The sequence below is a fragment of the Dysidea avara genome, chromosome 2 (genome assembly GCF_963678975.1).
Source record: "Dysidea avara chromosome 2, odDysAvar1.4, whole genome shotgun sequence".
In the NCBI taxonomy this organism is placed as follows: domain Eukaryota; kingdom Metazoa; phylum Porifera; class Demospongiae; order Dictyoceratida; family Dysideidae; genus Dysidea; species Dysidea avara.
Window position 1 is genome coordinate 27,584,358 of NC_089273.1, and position 12,822 is coordinate 27,597,179.

Sequence of the window (12,822 nt, forward strand, 5' to 3'; positions counted from 1 at the left end):
AACCAGTGCATAAGACCAGAGCCTCGATCATCACCTTTTGACTGAAATTTTTGTACTTGAAGCAATTAAAACATAAAAGTTGTAGTACTTATACTTTCCTGAGGGAGCATGTCCCCAGAATCCCAGACTCCCTTGCCTGTTCAGCAGAATAATAGGATTGAGCCTTACTACCACTTTCACCTTTATTCTTGGCCCGGATGTACATATCAGCAACATAATACAGTAGTTGTAGACAATGCTAGTTAATGCCCTTAGCTATAGGCAGAGCTATAGGGGTGGGAATTTTTCCCTACTATCACAGTAGTTCTTCTAGCAGTTCTTTGCCTGGCCATCATCAACTGCTGTCAAAACATTAGTCTCGTCCCCCAGACCCTTCCTCAAGCATGCTTATCACACAAAAATAACTTGGTTTAGCAGTGCACAAACAATTATTGACAGCTTATACTATATTAAAGTACATTTACCGTGTTGAACCATGTATACCACCAGAATCCACCTGATTGACAACTAACACGTGATCTATTTAGGGGAAATCTCGTGGAAAGTCCCTAATTACCTTAAGCGGACACTCGTGATACGTGGTTTTAAATTGAATGGTTTAAGAATGTAACTGGATGGTGAGGCGTACTTTAATCGGCTCGACTTTAATGAGGAACTCGAGCCCCTCGTGAGAAACTACATCGCTTGAGCAACGCTTGAGGAAGTAAGAGTCAAGAATACTGAGATACTCTCTGACATATGCCGGTCTTGAATGCTAACGAAAACGAGGAGTGAAGTTTGTGCAACGTGTCATATCGCCACACACTGATTCACCGTGTTTGTGCGATAGGGTTTTTGACCTGTCCACCAGATGTTAAAAGGAAATTCATTCCACCACATGTTGAAAGGAAATTCATTCCAACTTGTGAAGTTATTGATATACTCATTGTTGGGGTACTGTCATGCTACAACCGGTCCCCCCAAAATCGGTCCCCCCGGACCAGTTGCAGCAACCATACTTGGTCCCCCCGGACTACTTGCAGTACTGCAACTTGTCTCCCCCGGACAGCTTACGCCGCCACAGTTGGTCCCCCCTCTGCCATAAGTGGTCCCCCACTGGCTTTATCATAGACTCGATCATAGATCTTTGAGAAGGCGTATAGGGCTAGGCACAAAGTGCCCCACTGTGCCGACCTAGTTTCCCGCTCCACTGTGGCCTTCGAGGTGGGCTTGTAATTACTAGTATGCGTACGTGTTATAAAGGATCGAGATACTCTAATAGAGCAGTCAATCAATACTCTAATAGAACAGTCACCTAAAATCTACAGCTTCATTGCCTGCTAAGGATATATTGCAAATGAAATGCATGTGATCTTGTGTATATGCCATTCTTTAGGTCTATAATAATGTGCTAGCATGATTGTCACTTTAATGTCCCTATACAACTCTTGATCAATGTAGTCCACAAAAAAAGCAGTATGATCTAAACCATTCAAGATATTTTGTCCTGCAAAAAAGCTTTAGCTTCTGGGGGCACAGATCCCTACTCCATATACTGGCGCACCCCTTTGATAAACCCTGCTGGGATCAGCTGCTGTAAACATTAGGGGTAATAACATTATAGGTAGCTAGCACATACAATGGAACCTCTCTTAAAAAACTCCCCGAATTAAGGACACAATAGAAAAACCTCCATAATAAGGACAAATTCTTTGGTCCCAACTGGTCTGGGAAATACATTTTTGTACCTTTAAAAAGGAAAACCTCTATATTACAGCTAAAAGTGGCCAAAAACTCTGGGTCCCACAATATCCGTAATAGAGAGGTTCCACTGTACAATTAAACTTGCAACTTAATGCTGACAAGATAAATTACATATAAATGACATAATAACAAAACTTTAGTTGATTCTATTATTACTATTATTAGTAGCTAACTATTATAGTGTTCACAGTATTGAAGACTGGCACAATCCACTGGCACAGTAAGAGGCTACTGGAGGTTTATTGACTGTGATGCCTGAGCATATAATAATGTACCCACATACATGCATTACAGCTACAGTGCTATCTAAATGATGATGAAAAGTATAATGGCTTAATAAATGCAATTATAAGAGGTTCTTGGAAGGTAATCTTATGTTGTTGACATGAAGCATGATTAAATTAGGAGCTGGATTTTCATGCAAGTACAGTAACACCACTGATCTCATGTACAACACTATTATGCAGTCCTCAATCCACCTTCAGAGCATGTGTTACTCCCCAGTTACTACATTAGAGTAATGATTACTCTCCATGCAGGGGTGTTAAATCCTCCCTACACTGGGAACACCTTAAGAGTTGTGGTTATTCTCTTCATTTTAACAGTGTATAATTAAAGTACTTGAGCTCTTTACAGATATTGACCATATGCTGCACATGTATATGTAACCGGGCCTGCAAAAATAGGGTATGTGGGCACAAACTACACCCAGTCACGCTACAGGTCATATCTCAGTACTCGAACAGAATATTTGCATTCTGTAACTTGTATCATAAAGCCGATTAAATGCTTACTAAGGGCTAAACATTTCATTGCCATAGCATAATGTTATGAAAAGTTATGAGTCAAGGAAATTTGCAAAAGTAGGCAAAATTCATGTGCCCACATGCCCTATTTTCGCAGGCCCAGTCACATATATACATGCAATATAAAATAATATTATTAATTAAGTGTGAGTAAGTTAGTTATTGATCACATGATCATTCCAAACAATTATCCTTGAAAATGATATCTGGTATCTCTATTGCTTGATATTATGACATTTACTTCTTGTGCGTTATGCTCCTTGACTGCATTTATAGTCTTTTTGAGAATCCACTAGATGCAAATTTTGCCAATGCTGGTATGAATCTCAAGGATTCAAGAAATGGAAAGTGTGAAACTACTCAGCACTGACTCATTATCACAATAGTTTGAAATAAAATAAAATTCCACCTTTTCATCCCAAAAATTTCTTGTACAACTCATTCAGCTTGTCTTTATCAGTGACGTCTACTGACTCCACACACACACAAGTCTGCTGACAACTGCTAAGTAACTTTACTGAGTATACAGTATTTGCTGTGATTGTTCCTGATTTTCTACATAAGTAAGTCCTAAAATGTTAATCCTTGCCGGTTGTCACAATCAGTTGCTCCAAGTGACTGAAAAGTATAACAAGTTAAATTAAAGTGAATAACAGATTTTTTTAAAATGGAGAATCTACATAACTGAACTAATGATCTCTTATTTTCAACTAGCCAAGTTGCGTTTATACATGCATGCTGCTTATATTAGGCTCATTGTCAGAAAGACAGCCTTTTTGCATTAGCTTTGGTTATTCTCTGCTAGGCTTGAGCTAATCATGCTTTGAAAATTGCCTATTATGCTTTTGAGCTGTGCTCAAAAGTCCAGCCAATTATGCTCAAAATTCAAAATTTAAAAATTGTTTGTGAACATCGAGAGGCAGTCAAGATTGAATAGCCTCCACATCGATTTTTGAAACTTAGGTAATAAATGCTGCAGTGTTTAGCCAAGTAAATAAGATATAAGATATGGCTGGTATAGAACAATAAAACCATTGTGTGTGGTGACTCAATTAAACTATTACACGTCACACTTTAATTTACTAACTTATTGGCCTGTAAGAACCACTTAATGTCACCATAATTATACTGCAGTAGTCCTAGTATCATTAATGGAGAGTTTAAAGTTTACACGCTAAGACTAGAATAGAACCCTTCAGCTATAGCCTGCCTGTATATACCAATTTTGCATTGTAGTGGAGATGGTAATTTGAGCATTGCAAGTTACACCGAAGTGATGGAGGTTCCCAGAAGCTTTATTTGTACCCTCTTCTGGAGATGCATCTTAGTGTTATCCTGTCACATACTTCTGGAAACTGCATGTGGATGACTACATGATGCTAAAACATGTCATAGTGGTGACGTACTGTTCTATTTGACTGACTGCTCTATTGGAGTATGTTTGCTCAAATTTCGCTTCACTGCTGCAGGACTCGTATTTCGTGAGGGCAGTGCGTTTTGATCAAGACGTTGAGCTAGTTATTATCCTAGAACTGTTAAAGACTGGAATGAGTTGCCAATTAATATAATAGAATCAAGAAACTTGGATGAATTTATTTACGTACTTAACCTTCACTACTGTAATTAATTATCAAATTGCATGTATGTATGTATGTATGTATGTATTTGATTGTACCATTTGGGGTTTTCACCCCCTGGACAAACCAGCAGAGCTGACTGCCCAGTACCTAATCTTAAATCTTAGTACTGACTGGGAAGCCGATAGTGGAGATTTCATTGGGGGGACCAGTTGCAGCAGGGCGGACCATCTGCAGCAACTTTACATGGTCCGGCCGGACTACTTGAGGTGCGGTAGTTGGTCCGGCCGGACAACTTGCGGCGGGGGACTACCTGCAGCGTGACAGTACACGGGGACATCGATGATCATTTACCAGTCAGCTGTAAGTAATGTCACAACAGAAGGAAAGGAACCATTTCCATATCCCTATGGCATACTGATTTTCCAGGTCAGTTTATGTACACTCAACCACAGAAATGTAGAACTTTGGTTGCAGGTGTAAAATAAACACCTTTTTACTCAGTTACAAGAGATTCACCAAGCTGGGATAAAATGTTGAAGTGAATGTCATTAGTACCAACTTGTTCATCAGGTATTGGACAATTCCAAGTGTCCAGATTATGCAGTTGTCCTCATGTTCAAGTTTACACGTTTAGGCAAGTTCCACAACGTCCTATAATCTATTACTATATCAGTGTGGAATAATGCTTATATAATATTTTTCATATTCCAGGCTTTAGGGTGTATTGTATTTAACACCTGCTTGTTGGTTTTTGCAGGCCATCTGGTCATACTGGTTTATCCAATAGCAGTTGAATGTGATCATGGTACATATGTAAGTTGAGACCATGCAAGAACAAAGATACAGGTGTCATCAATTTCAGGTCAGTTAACGTTCACAGGAATTGTATTATTGCAATTGTTGTTTTTGTAGTTATCAATTATCAGTGACCAGTTTGTGATAGCATACTTTTGTTTGACCAATGACCTAATGTTCTGGTTTACATGCTTACCCAACAGTTATGTTACTCACTTAACCTGCATATGGGATATGTATTTTTTAGTTCATTTTGATTATCCATCCTTTATTGGTACAGCCTGGCATATTGATTTTTTGCACATTCTCTTTTTAATTCAGTGCCTGCTGGATTGTTTCGTCAGATATCGAAACAGGTGTCTTTGGTGTTGCGACCGATGTTCCAGGTCAGTTTGTATGTGTGTTTAATTTAAGGTTGACTTCAGTGCCTGCTTATTCTTTTACAGGTCTCGGTATCGAGTGTCATGAATTTCAGGTCAGTTGACGTACAGAAGAATTGTATTATTGCAATTGTCGTTTTTGTAGTTATCAATTATCACTGTATACTAGTGATGTGAATATGCAGGTCAGTCTACTCAGATGTATCAGGCATAGTGTTGATGGATTCAAATAAATATCCAGCGTAGACTGTAGTGGCATCAAGGGTGTTAATTTCCAGGTCAGTTTACATGTTGTGATTTTAGTGATTTTTTCCTAGTACCCAGATGTTAAGTGTATTGTATTTAATGCCCACCTGTTATGTTTTTAAATTATGGTATATCAGTGTAGACAGTGCAACAGTAAGCCTTCTGTGCTGTAGTAACTATTTGTTTCATAATTGTGCTGTTGTCCCAGAATGGCACAATTTTTCGGCAACCAGTGTGAAGTCCAGTGGTACAAACATTGTATTATGACCAAGTTGTGATAGCGTACTTTTGTTTGACTAATGTCCTAATGTTCAGGTTTGACTTGCTTACCCAACAGTTATGTTATTCATTCACTTATCCTGGGACATAATTTTTGTTCATTTTGATTATCCATGCTATTATTGATACAGCCCGGCATATTGATTTTTGTACATTTTCTTTTAATTCAGTGCCTGCTGGATTGTGTCATCAGATATTAAAACAAGTGTTTTTGGTGTTGCGACCGATGTTCCAGGTCAGTTGCATGAGTGTTTAATTTAAGGTTAACTTCAGTACCTGCTTATTCTTTTACAGGTCTCAGTATCGTCATGCTGACATACAACAAGAAATCATCACTATTGTTGGAACTGTTTTAGTCAAGTCTTGATGTGATGTTGATTAAGGTTTTTACACATTGTTGTATGTTTACCATATGGCAAGAAATTTTCATGGCCATCATAAAATTTGAATATTGTGTAAGTTGTGTGGAACAATCCTAACTCATGCATGGTCACTGGCAAACCAGAAGCCACAATACCACCAACCACATCCGAGCAATCCATTACAAAATTTTGTGCACCATTTGTGTGTACATAATACTTAATGAAAGCCACAACACAAGCTACATGGTACACACTACATAGAGGTGGTAACCCCTAAAGGCTTGTTACCTTTTGTATTCACCTTACCGGCCTTTGTGGTTAATCTATCAAAAATTACATGTAAATAGAGAATTGAAGAGTATGCTTAAAGCACCTTCACTAGTGATTTTGTTCTTCACACCATAAGACAACTGGCGATTTATAAACGCTCGCATGGGGTGTGGCACTAAATCGAATTTAAAAGATTTCTGCTTAAAACGCCATCCCTAGGGAACTTAAGGTTCAGTACGCTGTCACAACTTGTTTATCAGGCATTAGAGTTTGTGTCCACGTCGTGTCTTTAATAGTTATTGTAGGGAATAGAGGTTTGATTGAAGAAAATACGCGTATAGGCAAACCAGGATTGGATAATGTCAGTGCTAGATGGACTATACAAACACGGCTATGTTGACTGGTATAACGTGACAGTAGTTGTAACATAAGGTAGAGAAATAACGTGAAATACGCCTATTTTTTAATTTGCGATGGTTACTTTTTTTATTTTAGCGAGGTCGCAAGAAAACTATGATGACGACTCCAAAAGATTTTTTATCACGTAACGCAATACAAATCTATTGAGAGATATTGCGTAATCTAGGACTAATATTGCGAAACCGGTCCTACACGTAAAAAACTCAAAGTAGTGGCCGCGCGTCTTTTAATTGGACGTGCGCTTTGTAGTTTCTTGGCGGTAGTGAGTCTTGATTATACTATGAACTATAGCTAATCCGTGATGACAAGTAGTGAGTCTAGTTACGAGTGGCTTAGCTTTACCATTAACATTAATTTTATAACCCGGACCAGTTTTGCTAGGGTAGGACCATTTTTGTTGTCACAGCTGGTCTGGCCGGGCCATTTATGTCGAACATATGTGGTCCAGCCGGACCATTTATGCACCCGGACCAAATATTTTGTTACAGGTGGCAAGAAAACTACTACTACTATTACGTAAAAAAAGATTTTTTATTACGTAACGCAATACAAACCTATTGAAATATGTTGCGTAATCCAGGGCTAATATTGCGAAACCGTCCCTACACGTAAATGACTCACAGTATTGGCCGCGCGTCTTTAATTGGGCGTGCGCTTTGTAGTTTCTTAACCGCGCGCCTCACTACCGTGAGTCTTGATAAACGGTGAACAGAATGTAATAAATTTCCCGCCCACAAACAATTAGCGCCTTCGTTAAAATGTCCTTGCTCAAAGACGATTAAATGTCGATGATGTAGTTTTCTGTATGAATACTTTGGTTTGTTTATCATGCTGTAATATTGTGCTAAATGCTCTAAATAACATGTTTTTGGATGTAATAAACGATAACAGTCTTGAACAATTTGTGCACTTGCCAACCCGCTTAGAGAATACATTAGATCTTGTTTTCTGTACTTATTCAAAAATTGTTAACATTTCTACTGTTCCTGGTATCTCAAATCATGATGCGTTAACATTCCATCTTGATATAAACAAGCATACAACTCCAAGTACAAAGCAATACAAAATTACTTTGTATCCCAAAGGTAACATCGACCTAATTAAAAGAGATCTAATAACTTTTGCAAATACATTCTTATCAAGTGACCCACATTCCAGACCAGTTGAACAACTTTGGCAAGAATTCAAGCAAGCAATCCATGAAGCTGTCTCTAACCATGTTCCTCACAAAGTGAAACGTTCACGCAACAATTTACCCTGGATTAATAGGCAAATAAAGAAAGATATGAAAGCACGCAAAAAACTATACAACAAGGCTAAGAGAAGCAAATTAGAGTCTGATTGGAAAGCTTATCGTGATGCCAGGAACCTAGTCAACTGCAGATTGAAAGAGGCACACAACAATTATTATGCCAGACTATTTGATAGTTCATTCAGTGGGAATCGCCGCCAATTTTGGAAGTACGTAAGGGCCAAACGACAGGATAAACATGTTATTCCCACCCTACTTGTTAATGGAAAACCTGTTAATAATTCAAAAGACAAAGCAAAAGCTTTGAACAATCATTTCCAGTCTGTATTCACAAAAGAAAACCTTTCAACAATACCTACAATAAGTAATACTATTAATGCTATACCTGACATGCCTACTCTCTCCATCTCATAGTCTGGGATACAACAACTACTTTCAACACTTGACGAACAAAAGTCTAGTGGACCTGACCTTATTTCACCATACATACTAAAACATTGTGCTAATGAAATTGCTCCAATTTTACAAGTGATCTTTACCCAGTCTTTGTCTACCAGCTCATTACCAAGTGATTTGCTATCAGCTAACATTTGTCCTGTGTATAAAAAGGGTAACCGCAGTAGTGCCATCAACTATCGACCTATATCGTTAACATCCATTTGTGCTAAGAATATGGAACACATTATTTACCACTCCATTATGAACCATCTTAACCAACATAACGTTTTAATTGAAAATCAACATGGCTTTCGATCACAGCACTCCTGTATCACTCAACTCATCACTTTGACTGAAGACATATCCTACGCTCTTGACCATCAAAAGCAAATTGATATAATCCTTCTAGACTTTTCTAAAGCATTTGATACAGTTCCACATCAACGACTTCTGACTAAATTAAAGCATTATGGAATTGGCGACAGTACTCTTGCATGGATTAAATCCTGGCTCACTAGACGTTCACAATGTGTAGTTTTGGATGGTGAAACCTCAAACCTGTACCTGTTTTGTCAGGAGTCCCTCAAGGAACTGTCCTAGGGTCCCCTGATGTTTTTACTATATATAAATGACATAGCAAATGATATTGATTCTCCACTTCGGATGTTCGCAGATGATTGTCTACTTTACAGAATAATCAATAGCAGAGAAGACACCATCCAGCTCCAACAAGATCTGAACAAGTTATCTGAATGGGCTAACACCTGGCAACTGAACTTTAATGTCATCAAATGTGCTGTAGTGCAATGCACAAGGAATACTTCACCCATCACACATAATTACATACTGAACGGCCATATATTAGAAACATCTGAGCAACACTCTTATCTGGGCATCTTAATTAACAAGTCATTATCCTGGTCTTCACACATATCTACCATAGCAGCAATAGCAACAAAAACACTTAACTTTTTGAAACGTAACCTTAGTAGTTGCTCACAAAGAGTTAAGAAATCTGCATACATCACAATAGTGAGGCCACAAATGGAATATGCATCAGCTGTGTGGGATTCATACTACAATTCACAAATTCAGCAATTAGAGAAGGTACAACGTCGTGCAGCCAGATGGATTTATAATGACTATAGTAGATTTAGCTCAGTTTCAGCAATGTTAAATGAATTATCCCTGCCATCTCTTGAGACTCGTCGCAAGATATCTAGATTACAAGTCCTGCACAAGGCACTCCATCACCAGCGTGCCATCTGCATACCATCATATTACCTACCACCAACGAGAGGAACTATAACATACCATCCATTGCTTCTCATAATTCCATCATCATCCACCAGATCATACCAGAGCAGCTACTTCTCAAGAACTGTTAAAGAATGGAACACCTTGCCTGTTAACATCATTGAAATGTCTGATCCAGATTCGTTCACATCACTTTTACAATCATATTACCACACTAGTACTAGCTTGTAATTAGTCGAACAATTGGTTTACTGTATGTTAAGTTAGAACTGTTTTTTTTTGTTTTTTTTCCCTGAGCATACCAGCAGGGCTGACTGCTCAGTACAAATAAATAAATAAATAATAAATAAATAAATAATTGTGCTGCTGTGTTATGCTATAATAATATTAATGCTTGAATTATTTAATGATGTTTCTATTACTTTACTGCATGGTGGGAGGTGGAAGCATCCATGATGACGATTGGGCAATGTGCAAATAAGGTGAGTGTATGCTTTGTATAAAGAAGTCCAGGTAGTTGTGCAGGGCTCATCTTCTGTGCAAGCTCAGCCTCTGTATAGTCTTTTATTATTTATATTTTCCCTGAGGGGTAGCCAACACCCACAAAAAACACCAAAATGGTGTACCAGAGTGGTTGCCAATGCCCACGCAAAGCACCCAAATGGTGCGTATGAGAGTCCCAATCTTTATGTATTTTAAAAGCATTTAGTGAGATTGATAACTAGTAACTACCTGTACAGTTGTTGATCTACATCTTGTTCTAACTATTCATGATCGATCATTGTCTACTTAGTTAAACTCACTTTCTCTATTATTTTATGTGATTTTGGATCTCGAATTTGGTTTCTAAAATATTTGTGTATTTCTGATTGGATTTCTCACATAACATACAAGAGTCCCAAGGCTTTGGCTACCCCTCGCTTTTTATCCAAAGTCAGTTCATCTCTAGTTGACAAAGGTAGTCTGACCATCTAATTATGATATTAGAATCTAAATTAAATTCTTGATCACAGATACATATTTCCCTTGCTGCTATATGTGGAGTACCACAAAATTAACTAATGTAAACAACCCTTACAATACCTTGTAGTGTTTTATTTTTATGTGAATATGTAGTGTAGTGTACTGTAGTGTGTGTGTGTGTGTGTGTGTGTGTGTGTGTGTAGTGTGTATGTGTGTGTGTGTATGTGTGTGTGTGTGTATGTGTGTGTCTGTGTGTGTCTGTGTGTCTGTGTGTGTGTCTGTGTGTCTGTGTGTGTCTGTGTGTGTGTATGTGTGTGTGTGTGTGTATGTGTGTTTGTGTGTGTGTGTGTATGTGTGTGTGTAAGTGCGATTTTGTGTGTGATTTTGTGTGTGTGTGTAGTGTGTACGTGATAAAGAATTTTTTATTCACCAATTAAAATGTGACACATTTTCCACAGGTTTACATGCTGGAGAACTGCAAACAAAACTACAAACAGCTAATTTGAAACTTTTATAATGACCATTTTTGCAAACGTATACCCACCCAAAAACAGCTTATAGCTGTAAAAAAAGTGCGCGTCCAAGCAAAGCAGAGTTAACTGCGACAAAAATGTATTGATATCATAATGCGGCCATGTGCGAGGTGTGCAAGTTGTAAAATTAATATTAGCTAATCAGATAATACAATGTTATTGTTAAAGTGTTAATGAGAACTACGTGATGCTGCTAGTTTTTAAGTGTTTGAGCATCTTCATAAATGCCGCATAAATTTATTTCTCAATAAAGCAATGTGTATAGATTCTCTGATAGTAATAAATAGTTTGAGTTTGGCCACCTTTCCTTTGTTCATAGCATTGCTGTATACAGGAAAGGCGGCCAAACTCAAACTATTTATTACTATCAGAGAATCTATACACATTGCTTTGTTGAGAATTAAATTTATGTGGCATTTATGAAGATGCTCAAACACTTAAAAACTAGCAGCATCACATAGTTCTCATTAACACTTTAACAACAACATTGTATTATCTGATTAGCTAATATTAATTTTACAACTTGCACACGTCGCACATGGCCGCATTATGATATCAATACTTTTTGTCGCAGTTAACTCTGCTTTACTTGGACGCGCATTTTTTTACAGCTATAAGCTGTTTTTGGATGGGATTTCAATACTTTTTGTTAGAATAAGCAATGCACTGTTGATAACAGTAGGTGAGTTTCCATGGTTTTGACAGAAACCCCAGATTACAGTGACAGAATATTAAATATAACTGTAATTTTAGTGGCCAGGGCCGCCCACATTGGGGGTAACTGGGGTATTTTGCCCCTACCACAGCCCGAAAGGGGCCACTTGAATACCTGTTTAAAGAAAGATCGATATACTCTAATAGAGCAGTCAGGATCTAGACCCTTCCTTGCCCCTGGGCCCCTCTTTAACTCTTTTCCCTTGGCCCCCTAATTTCTCTGGACGGCCCTGTTAGTGGCATGCAACTGCAGTCAACTAACACCCATTTTAACTAATAAACCCTTAACAACACTTCGCCTTTCATCTTGTACAGCATTGAAACGATCAAGATACTCTATTAGAGCAGTCACAAAACAGCTGTAACACAGCAATCAATATTTAGCATAGTTACAACTTCTGCTTAGCGTCGGATTGTATAGTTTAAATTACTAGCTACTTACAGACTTTACAATATAAAAATATGGCACTTGTAGAAATGTTTAACGCATTGCAAAACCCTCCCGTTTAGTCAAGCTGCCTGTTCTTGTAGACACAATAACTCACAAATTTTCAAATATCTTCTTTGCCAAAACCAGTTTATTTTATGAACAAACTGAACGAACTTTCAGAGAACTTTTCAGTAATATTCGTTACCACGGTAACTTTCGTCGTTAGTTAAGTAACGTACGTCACGGGAAGTGAATATTAAATTGAAAATGAGATTATCTCGTTGCATCAGTGGTTGCATGCTGCCAGCGTGAGACTCTAAGCAAAGTAAGGTTATAAATACTATAGAGCATTAT

The 12,822-nt window shown here is 38.0% G+C and overlaps 1 long non-coding RNA gene across 1 annotated transcript; it reads left to right on the forward strand.

Moving 5' to 3' along the window:
* The first annotated feature begins 5,026 nt into the window (after positions 1 to 5,026).
* On the forward strand, positions 5,027 to 5,557 carry LOC136244079 (uncharacterized). The gene is made up of 3 exons (XR_010695049.1): positions 5,027 to 5,310; positions 5,371 to 5,399; positions 5,490 to 5,557. It is a non-coding gene; the product is annotated as an uncharacterized lncRNA (long non-coding RNA).
* The last annotated feature ends 7,265 nt before the right edge of the window (positions 5,558 to 12,822 follow it).